We start from the raw sequence: 10,621 nt of genomic DNA, 5'->3' as shown, positions 1-10,621 counted from the left end.
GTGTCTCCCTGTGGCCATCCCCTGCTGGGCACTACTGATACATGTAAATATGTGAAAACCAACATCCATAAGGAAAGGTTAATTTGGAGAAAAGCTTAAGTGGAGGAATCTATCAGCAACAAGAGTTAATAATCAACTGCAGGTGATTTGGGTAAATGTGAAAATACCCTGAGATCACATAGTCTGAAGACCTTTAAGGAGAGGAACTCATCATTGCTCAGTAGTCACCAATCCCAGTTTACTTCTTATCCTAAAAACATGAACCTAAAAACCTAAAAACATGAACACATCAATCATAAAAATGTGGCAGCTTTAATGAGTTAATGTTGTCTAAACTGGAGTGGAAAGAATGCCAGGATAGAACCTAGGGCTTCTGAGTAGATTTGGACCTTCAGTAAATTTCTTTCAGTCACGTCATACTCTAGGCAGAGGCCAAGAATGGCCCTTTGATTCCTGTCTTCAGCAGCAAACCAAAGACTTTTTCACTGTGGGGTTTTGGGGTTTGGTTTGTTTTCCCTGAACCCTGTGACCATGACTTTCCTAGCATGTGATAGAGTTCATTGTCTTTCTGCTGAGCTCTCCAATTGGTCCCCACAGAAAACATTTGGCACCCACGGCAACACAGGCAGACCACAAAGCCTCCAGAATGAGGAAATGTTGGAAGCAAATAATATATTCAACTGAGCATTCTTCCTGGCAGTGGGAGCAAGAGCCTGATTTAGACCTTAAAACCTAGTGGCAACGACAAATAAGCATTGGCTTGGAAAATCCACCTCCCATCAGGCTAAACAAGGCAAGTAATATGAAAATAAGTTTGATGTATTTACAAAATCTCTCTAAATTTTCTTTCTAACAGTCACACTCTCAGGCCACTTTCATGGAATCATTCAGTTCTGCATCCCTTGTGTGGGATCCAGAGCTCTTTGTATCTTTGACTGCCTCCCGGCACCTGAGGGTCAAGTATCCCACTGAGAACTTGGAAAGAGAAGCCAAGAAGATTTGGAGCTGGTGCTGGTGACTGTCGAGCACAGATGGCCAGTTATCGATGTAATCTGTGTATCTGGGAGGCATGTGCTATAAGAAGGCAGCTGCTAAACCAAATGAATCAAGCCACAGTTTTTAAGAAGGAAAAGTGTAGATTGGAAAAGGACAAAAGTTTTGAATTTATGCGTCTGTGCAGGGCTATGATCAATGCTTAGAAAATTAGGATTATATGCACTGATGGAGGGTTTTCCCAAAGTGCAACCCTATGGGAGGTCAGAGCGATAATCCATTTCATTTCACTGGCAGAGCTGGGAGAGGGCATTTAACAAGGTCAGCTTTAACACTGTTTTCCTGTTATGCTGAATGTGTTATGTTACTACTGATGCTGTTTTGGAATAAGGTTGTAAGTCTAGGTTTAAAAGAAGGTATTGACCTGTCATTTTCCTATAGAAGTGGAGCAGAGATTGCTTTTATTCAATTTATTGATCACTTAGATGTGTGACTTCATCTATATGGCTGGATAAATTCTGGATTTTCTATCTATCCATGGTTTAATCCATAATGGTACTGGAAAATGAGCCAACATTACTTTGTTCTGGCTGTGTGCACAGCACTGAATTCTAATTGTGTTTCTCAGTCTAAACCCCAGAATGAAAACTGCCAAGATCAATTCATTTTGATAAATCAACTGTTTCTGATGGCCATCTACACTGAACTGCAGCTGCTGTGGGTTTTTTTCCCTAACAAAATGATTATGAAGTAAATGTGCTCCAACTATTGCTCACATTGTTTTATTGAACTAATGAATTGCTCTGGGAAGCTCTGTGAAGACTTTTGATCAATTATTGTGTGCAAATTGTTTAAAAGGAAATACATCATAATTAGGCTAACAAATCTGCTGTGATGCTGCCTCTCCTGATGAATAAATTTTGTGTAGATAGAGGGGTAGACACATAGGGGTACTTTGCATTTTTCTCTTTATTGATTTTCATACATTATAATATGATGGATTAACCAACATTGGCTCACAATTGCTCTTTGTCCGAAGTTTAATGGAGGAAAAAATAATACATTTTAATCCCTTTTAAAAATCTCCTATAAGTGTGAGACAGATAAGCATATGGTCATCAAGCAATACTACTGAGAACATTCACCTAGATCAAAATGAGGAAATGGATTTCAGCTGTCACTGCCATGTCATTATAGCCCCCCCTTAACTGCATTTATGTTGCCAAGAGGAATCCTCACCAGATCAAAATGATTGGAATGAGGCCCAAGACAGCTGTGGCCTAGATAAAGAAAACCAAATGATTTTCAGTCTCCTGGATACCAAGAAACAGGATATGTCATTGACGGCCAGTTAGTGATCTTGTTCTACACTCAGTACTGCTCATCTGAGCGTGACACTTTCTGTATCGTCATTGGACTACTGTCACTCATTACAGTTTAAAGATAAAATTATTCCATTTTCTTTAAAGCCTTCTACTGCAAAGTTTGTGACTCAAACACCAAGTAATACAGTCAGAGAAGACTTCAGGAGTCTGTACAAAGCATCATTAATTCAATCAATGACAATGCCCTTTGTTCTAATAATTTCATTGTTCAAAAACTAAAGATAGTGGGAACTGAACAATGAGATCACTTGGACTCAGGAAGGGGAACATCACACACCGGGGCCTATCATGGGGAGGGGGGAGGGGGGAGGGATTGCATTGGGAGTTATACCTGATGTAAATGACGAGTTGATGGGTGTAGCACACCAACATGGCACAAGTATACATATGTAACAAACCTGCACGTTATGCACATGTACCCTACAACTTAAAGTATAATAATAAATTAATTTAAAAAAAAAAAAAAAACCTAAAGATAAATTGGCATGGAAACACATACTAGAGACTACCCTACCAAATAATATAGAGAGTATGATTTTGGATTTCTTAAAATTTGACCTTGTATGTTATATAAGAGGGGGAAAATGACTACATGGAGATAAAGGTTTTAGTCAAACCTCTCACAGGAAGTTTTGGGCATTGATAAGAAATTAGCCATTTTTAGCTACCTATGTTTAAAAACACTGTTAGTGTTATGCTCTACGAGATGAAACTTCATGAATTAAAAACTATGTGGTGCCGGTCACAGTGGCTCACACCTATAATTCCAGAACTTTGGGAGGGTGAGGCAGGCGCATCACTTGAGGTCAGGAGTTCCAGACCAGCCTGGCCAACATGATGAAACCCCATCTCTACTAAAATATATATACACACACATATATATGTGTATATATACACATATATATGTGTATATATACACACACACATATATATATACACACATACACAAAAATTAGCCAGAGTTGGGGGTGCATGCCTGTAATTCCAGCTACTCAGGAGGCTGAGGCACAAAACTGCTTGAACCTGGGAGGCGAAGGTTGCAATGAGCCAAGATCACACCACTGCACTCCAGCTTGGGCAACAGAGCAAGACTCTGTCTCCAACAAAAAACCAAACAAACAAACAAACAAAAAAACTATGTGGGTTTGATGAGTGTTGGCATGATCAAAGTCATTTGGACTCTATGTTCAAACAAATAAAAGGGAGTCTCTGAGACTGGGGGACAGTATGTTTCTTAGGAAAAATCTGTGTAACATCATCTCCTGTCCCATAAAAAAAAGGAGGGGGGTGCTGGGCACGGTGGTTCTTTCACACCTGTAATCCCAACATTTTGGGCGGCCAAGATGGAAGGATTGCTTGAGGCTAGGAGTTCAAGAGCAGCCTGGGCAACATAATGAGACTCCATCTCTATAAAAATATATATTTTTAAAATTAGCCAGATGTGGTGGTAAACACCTGTAGTCTCAGCTACTTGGGAGGCTGAGGTGGGAGGATCACTTGATCCCTGGAGATTGATGCTACAGTGAGTTATAATCACACCACTGTACTCCAGCCTAGGTGACAGAGGGAGATCCTGTCTCAAACAAAAACGCCAAAAAGAGTTCCTTTTTGAAAATGAAGTGAACTTCATTTTCCCTGGCCAGTGAGTGATCTTGTTCTTTTCAAGGGGGCTTTCCCTAAGGAACTCTCAAGCCTCCTAGAGTTTCTTATTCCCTTAAGTTCTTGTCCTTCTCTGTAATAAAGCTGCTCTCTCCCTAAAATAAAAGATAATAACATCATATAGGCAATAATTTTTTAATGTAATGTCTTTAGAAGACCAATATTTTAAAAGTCAAACCACTAGTAACTTAACAGTGTGCCTAACCTTTCTTTTGTCATAGAACACATGAAGTTTACGTTTACACAGACAAGTTGGCTTGAGGTCAGGGCCTCAGGCCCTGCCCCACTGAGGACTGAGAGCATAAATATCTTAGACACACTGTAAGCCATTCATGTGGGAAGGGTTGCTGTCCAGTAGAGGTTGCTTTTTCTGTCGTGCTATCTGTTGATGTCTATTAACCCCTTCTCAGAATATTTTTAAATGCATGAAATAAAATTTATAGGATTGGAAAGGAAACTGATTATATAGAAATACAGTTAGCAAATATTTTAAAACAAATGTATGATATAATAATATACATACTTCTTTATTGAAGCATCAAATAAGATCAGTGGCAACTTCAAAGTAGTTGTAAGTATAAGTAATTTTCAATGTATTTGCAACCATTACATTGTAATATGAAAATATTGTTTTTGCTATTAGAGACCTAGTCATGGGTGTTGCTAATACTACAGAAGTTTGTAGCCTATATTTATAGTTGAGGGAGATGACAAGTTTTGAGAGAAAGTAAGGATGCAATTTTTTCAAATGCCAACTCATGGACCCCTAAGACTTTTTCCCCTAAGAAAACTCTGCTTTAGAAGAGGAAAGCTACAGGAAAATGTTTCTATTGCACTCTCTTCTTCCCTGTGCCCAGACTTTCCCTGAATCATTCAAAGTCCCTTTACCTATATTCTTTTTTCCTTCGGTTTTCTCTATATTTTTTAATTTTTGAATTAGTCTTTTTTCATTATTATCTTCCAAATTCCTTCCATTCTTTTCCTTCACTTCATTTCCTTTCCTCCCTTTCCATAATTCATTTCTCAATACACTTAGCACATAAGCAGGTCCATTAGGGTAAGCCCTTGAATGAGTCTGTCCATAGCACACAGTAGAAGTTTGATCAAAGAGGGAAATGCACCAAGAAATGCAGCCAAGTTATAGGAGGGATTCACCTTGCTCCAAGCCAGGCTCTTTGTCGTAAGTAAAAAAAAAAAAAGAAAAAGAAAGAAAGAAAGTAGTTTTTACTGCTCAGGATAAAAGTGGGCAATTGTCTGTTTACCTTAGTCAATATACAGTCAGTAAAATTACCTAATCATCAGAGTAGAATATTTGCAGTCATTTTTATCACATAAATATCATGTTCTTCCTGTAGATTAAGGTTCCATTAGTTAATCTCATATCTTAATAGAAGTTATTATCATTAACAAAACCCTAAAAATATTTATAGACAGTCAAGATTATAAGAAAGTGCAAGCATTTAAAATTGTTCTCCACATACCTCAAATATGCAACCATACATTGGTACTGAAAAATATCGTAACACCACACTCATTTACCACCCTCCTGCTCAAATAATCTTCTAGATAAAACTTGTATGATTAGGCCGGGCGTGGTGGCTCATGTCTGTAATCCCAGCACTTTGGGAGGCCAAGGTGGGTGGATCATGAGGTCAGGAGTTCGAGATCAGCCTGGCCAAGATGGTGAAACCCCGTCTCTACTAAAAATTAAAAAAATTAGCTGGGCACGGTGGCAGGCACCTGTAATCCCAGTTATTTGAGAGACTGAGGCAGGAGAATCACTTGAACCCAGGAGGTGGAGGTTGCTGTGCGCCAAGATCATGACACTGTACTCCAGCTTGGGTGACAGAGTGAGACTCCATCTCAAAAACAAACAAACAAAAAACTTGTATGATTATGCTCTTAGAGGCCATGAATTATCTGCTTGATCTCTTGGGGCTGCCACTGAGTAATCCAGAAGACCATTAAATTCCCCAGTAAGGGCCGGGGGCAGTGGCTCACGCCTGTAATCCCAGCACTTTGGGAGGCCGAGGCGGCTGAATTGCCTGAGGTCAGGAGTTCAAGACCAGTCTGGCCAAAATGGTGAAACCCCGTTACTACTAAAAATACAAAAAAAAATTACCCAGGCGTAGTGGCATGCACCTGTAATCCCAGCTACTCGGGAGACTGAGGCAGGGGAATTGCTTGAACCAGGGAGGTGGAGGTTGCAGTGAGCCAAGATGATGCCACTGCACTCCAGCCTGGGTGACAGAGCAAGACTCCATCTCAAAAACATAAAAATAAATTCCCCAGTAAGTAAACGAAGAAAAATACTGAATAAATTTGGAAACAATAGGAAAACAAGAGACTCATAAGTGAAATTTATTTTTAAATTGTGCTGGATTCAGCTTACCAATAAGGAAAGGGAATTCATTAAATGTTAAGTCTTTCATCTCCGTAAAGCACATGTAACAACATCTAATATAATTGTGTGTACAACCATGTGAGCTAATTTTGCCACAAAAAAACAGCCACCTGGGTAATAAACTGTCTGAAAAAATAATGATAATTTATAAAAATGCCAATTGGGGAAAAGCACTTAATACTATGCTATCTAGCCAAAGAAAATGAGATCCACTCCAATTATTTCAATACTCTGACATGAAGCATTTTGTGTTACTTTGGTAGTCATAATTTATCGCGAGGAAGGCTGATCAGGAAGTGGACAGAAGCATCTGTATGGAAGCCACACCTCAGTCCACAGGCTTTCTCAGGTGACTCACCTATTTCCAAGCTAGCTAGCTCTCCCTGCTAATTGTTTCAAGTGCAAATAAACATGCTGTATGATGCAAATCTTGGCTTCCCTAATCAAATACCAAATGTGTGACCATAACAATCATTATCTTTTTCTCTAAGCCTCAGTTTCTTCAAATGTAATATGGGGTAATTCATAGAGCAATGATGAAAATCAAGTTAGACAACACATGTTAAGTTGTTAGTGCTGAGCCTGACACAGAGTAAGTTCTCAATCAATAATACGGTGATGGCCTTTAGCCGATCCAAGCAACTGGCCAGATAATACTTTGAACTCTAAGAAGAAAATATGGTTGAATTTTATATGATGTGTAATGCCTTTTACCTGTTTAGAAATCTATTTTATTCTTCTTCTATTTGGTGCAATACATACCAATGGTGAGCTAATGCTGTGGTATTTTTCACACACCATAGTGGAAGTATTACTTCAATGTCAAGTGTAAGCAGCTCTTATTATGCTTAAGACCATGACATCTGCCTTGATACAGCATGAAGAAAAATCACATCCACCTGGAGAACATGAAGATAACTATAGCATTGTTTCTATAGGGGGAATAAATTAAAATTTTGTGATTTCTTTACGTGAAAATTTGAAGTACATTGACTTAGCCTGGGGATTTCCAAAACAACTTTTTAAGAAGTAATACGGATCTTTAAAAGAAAATGATTAAAAATCCATCTATTTTATTTGGCTCATTCAAATATAATATCTATAAAAGCTTTGTGTTGTGGTAATAATCCCTTACTATTTCCTCTCTCTCCTTGGTCTTTTCGTTTATTCATTTCCCATTAATCGTAAAACTGAAATAAAAAGAGAATGAATTTTTTAAAGTCACTTTCCATTCTAAAGCTTTGTTAATTTCTTCTAAGTGCACTTTAGTGCTGTTTAATTTGTATCTAGGGGTAGCTCATTGTTGCTGCACTATTTGCTTATTCCTCCAGATAGAAGCAATTCACTGGGCTAGCCAAATCCTCCACCTGGCCACCATCAGCATATGCACAGCACCAGGAGGAAACAGGCAGCTGAGTGTACCTTTGGGCCTGTTTCCTTTGGTATTCAAACTCTCCACTTTCTCCAGTGGGCCCACGATAGTGGGGGCATATTTATGGAATTTAGATCATCTCTGATCCTAATCCTGGCAGACAATGAACATAGCTGTGCTTCCATTCTGATATTTTAGTACTAAACAAAGCTCTATCTATTTAAAAGCCATTGCACTGACAAATAAGGAGTCTCTAACATGCACTTCCGAATTTAACATTAGTTGTTACTGGAACTCACTGTTTTGTTAATGTCATATAAGAAAAGTCTAGAAAGAAACAGGAGTGATCTTGCTGTAGCTCAACCAGGATTATGAATGTCCACACTCTGGAGAATGTATAGATGTTATACTGTGGTGATACGTTTTTTAGGGTCACCGGACAACTCCACACCCCTTAGAGCTAGAACTTGGTATGTTAAGTGTAACTTGGTAATACATATGTTAAAAATGGCTTTTATCTTGGATGATAACATCACCAGTTTCTAGGCATAGCACTTTTTCTAATGTGTAAGAAGTTTCACTCCATGGATGTCACCTGATGATTGATCATTTTGATGTAGAAAAGTTTGAATTTAAACACCAAATCATTCTTTATCTGAGAATCTGTTACTCAAGAGAGCAGATATTTTTAACTAAGGACGTATCATGCCACATTGAACTGAAACAAACACTAAGCACATTGTACAAGATCAGTAGTGGCAGTAAATGTGCACTAATGACCAGGACACAGCACAGTATTTTTATTCCAAATGAAGTACTTGCAATTAGTTTAGTATTTTTTGAACAATATTTATATAGATTTCTTTATGTTAAATTTCAACAAAACATGGAGGATCCAGAAGACCTCATCTTGGAGGTCTTGGGATTTTCGCCTTACAGAATGATTCTTCTTGCCCTTGGTCATATTTTTCTTGGTCTTAGAACCTGCTAAATACCAAACCCACAGATGATTCAGAAAAAAAATAAAATAAAATAAATTTTTAAAAAGCCAACCAAGCTATTCTACCAAAGAGTTGAAGAAAAGCCCTAATGATCTTTAAATCCAGTAACCAAAAGTTGCCAGCTTCTTCTTCTAAAACAAATTAACTTTTTTTTTTTAATTAGTTTGGAAAACTATCTGCTACATAGCTTCTTTCTTTGCTGTGTACAACTTATTCTAAACTGCTGTTCACACCCATAATCTATGTGCCTAGCTTAGTGCCTGGCACATGAAAGGTATCACATAAATATACTTAGAATTCGTAAGAGTCTAGTTTAGGGAACAAATTGAATGAATGAATGAATGAATGAAGACCATATTCTAAGTTTTAATCCTTATCACTACTAATTTAGCAGAAATGTCTTGAGAAGTGCTGATTTTCACATTCCTCCTCATCACATTTTTCCTATCGATACTGTTGAAAGTGACAAATGTAGAACTCCACTCCAGATTTCTCCAGTGTGGGAAACCAGGGAGCAGAGCAAATCAAAGCAAGGGAAGTTTTTCAATCTTTTAGCATCTCTGGTAAATTAGTAAGGTATCCTCCTGCATGTTGCTCTGGGTTTGTAAAGGTTTTAAAACAAATTACTTTTTTCTCTTGGCCTCTCTCAGGAGCAACCTAAATCCTAGTTTTCAAATGTTGAAATGCCCTTAAGAGGGAGGGGTTGAAATGATATATTCAAGGAATCAGTTTTAAAGAATTAGATTGCTAGCTCTCCTCACAGCAGATAGTCTGGAAATGAAAACTGCTAGCCTTTTTGGTGGTATTAGCAGAGTAGTAAATATAATGTACATGTCATTTTTATTCCAGATGGAAAGACTAGTAGTTACCAGTGAATGACATTAAATTGTACCAGATGCCAAGTAAATTTTAACAATTTTATAGATGATTTTCTCATATTCATATATTCATTAGTATTTCAATGTTTAGGTATATAACTCAAGGTTTCAATATTACACCATGTAAAAAGAAAATTATAAAAGTGTCTACAGAACAACATTCCACTCTTGAGACAAAAATCCATAGTTTGGTCAAGAAATTATTCTATATCAACCCAAGAGAAATGAAAATATATCCCACAAATACTTATATGTGAATGCTCATAGCAGCAGTATTCATAATAACCAAAATGTAAAAATTATCCAAACGCATGTGAACTGGTAAATAGATACACAAAATGTGGTTGCTCCAGATGATGGAATATTATTAAGCAATAAAAAGGAATGAACTACTCATAAATGCTACAACACGGAAGAACCTCAAAAACATTGCGCTAAATGAAATAAGCCACATGCAAAAGATCACACATTATATTATTCCATGTATATAAAATGTCCAGAAAATAAAAATCTATAGAAATAAAAAGCAGGTCTGGAACTGGGCATGGGAACAGGAATTGTCTGCGAAGAAGCATGAGGAATATTTTCAGGGTGAGAGAAAGAGTCTAAAATTGGATTTTGGTGATAGTTACACAACTTGTAAATTTACTTAAAAATTATTAAACTGTACACTTAAGATGGGTAAATTTTATGATATATAAACAATAAAGCTACTAATAAAAGTGAGAACAAACACTTTTGTCACAGATGAAAAGCTTGATTAAAATGCTTACCTATGCAAAAAAAAAAAATCACCTGTGAAATATAAAATACTTTTACTAATACGTAAAGCAATTGTCAATGAGAAGTGGTTTTTTCCCCCTTAACAATATGATAGAAATATGAGAACAGACATTCCCTAAATTGCCCTACCTTCCAATATCTCAACA

General features: G+C 37.3%; 1 protein-coding gene across 1 annotated transcript in view; it reads left to right on the top strand.

Annotated features, from left to right (window-relative positions):
- The first annotated feature begins 709 nt into the window (after positions 1–709).
- CPB1 (carboxypeptidase B1) overlaps positions 710–10,621 on the top strand; it is a 68,251-nt gene continuing 58,339 nt past the window's right edge. Inside the window, exon 1 of the mRNA XM_025377914.1 lies at positions 710–797. The gene's annotated coding sequence lies outside the window, so the exon portion shown is untranslated. The remainder of the gene's footprint in view (positions 798–10,621) is intronic.

This window comes from Theropithecus gelada, chromosome 2 (genome assembly GCF_003255815.1).
Source record: "Theropithecus gelada isolate Dixy chromosome 2, Tgel_1.0, whole genome shotgun sequence".
NCBI lineage: Eukaryota > Metazoa > Chordata > Mammalia > Primates > Cercopithecidae > Theropithecus > Theropithecus gelada.
The sequence above is the reverse complement of the archived record's forward strand: the minus strand, read 5'-3'. Positions and strand labels throughout refer to the sequence as shown.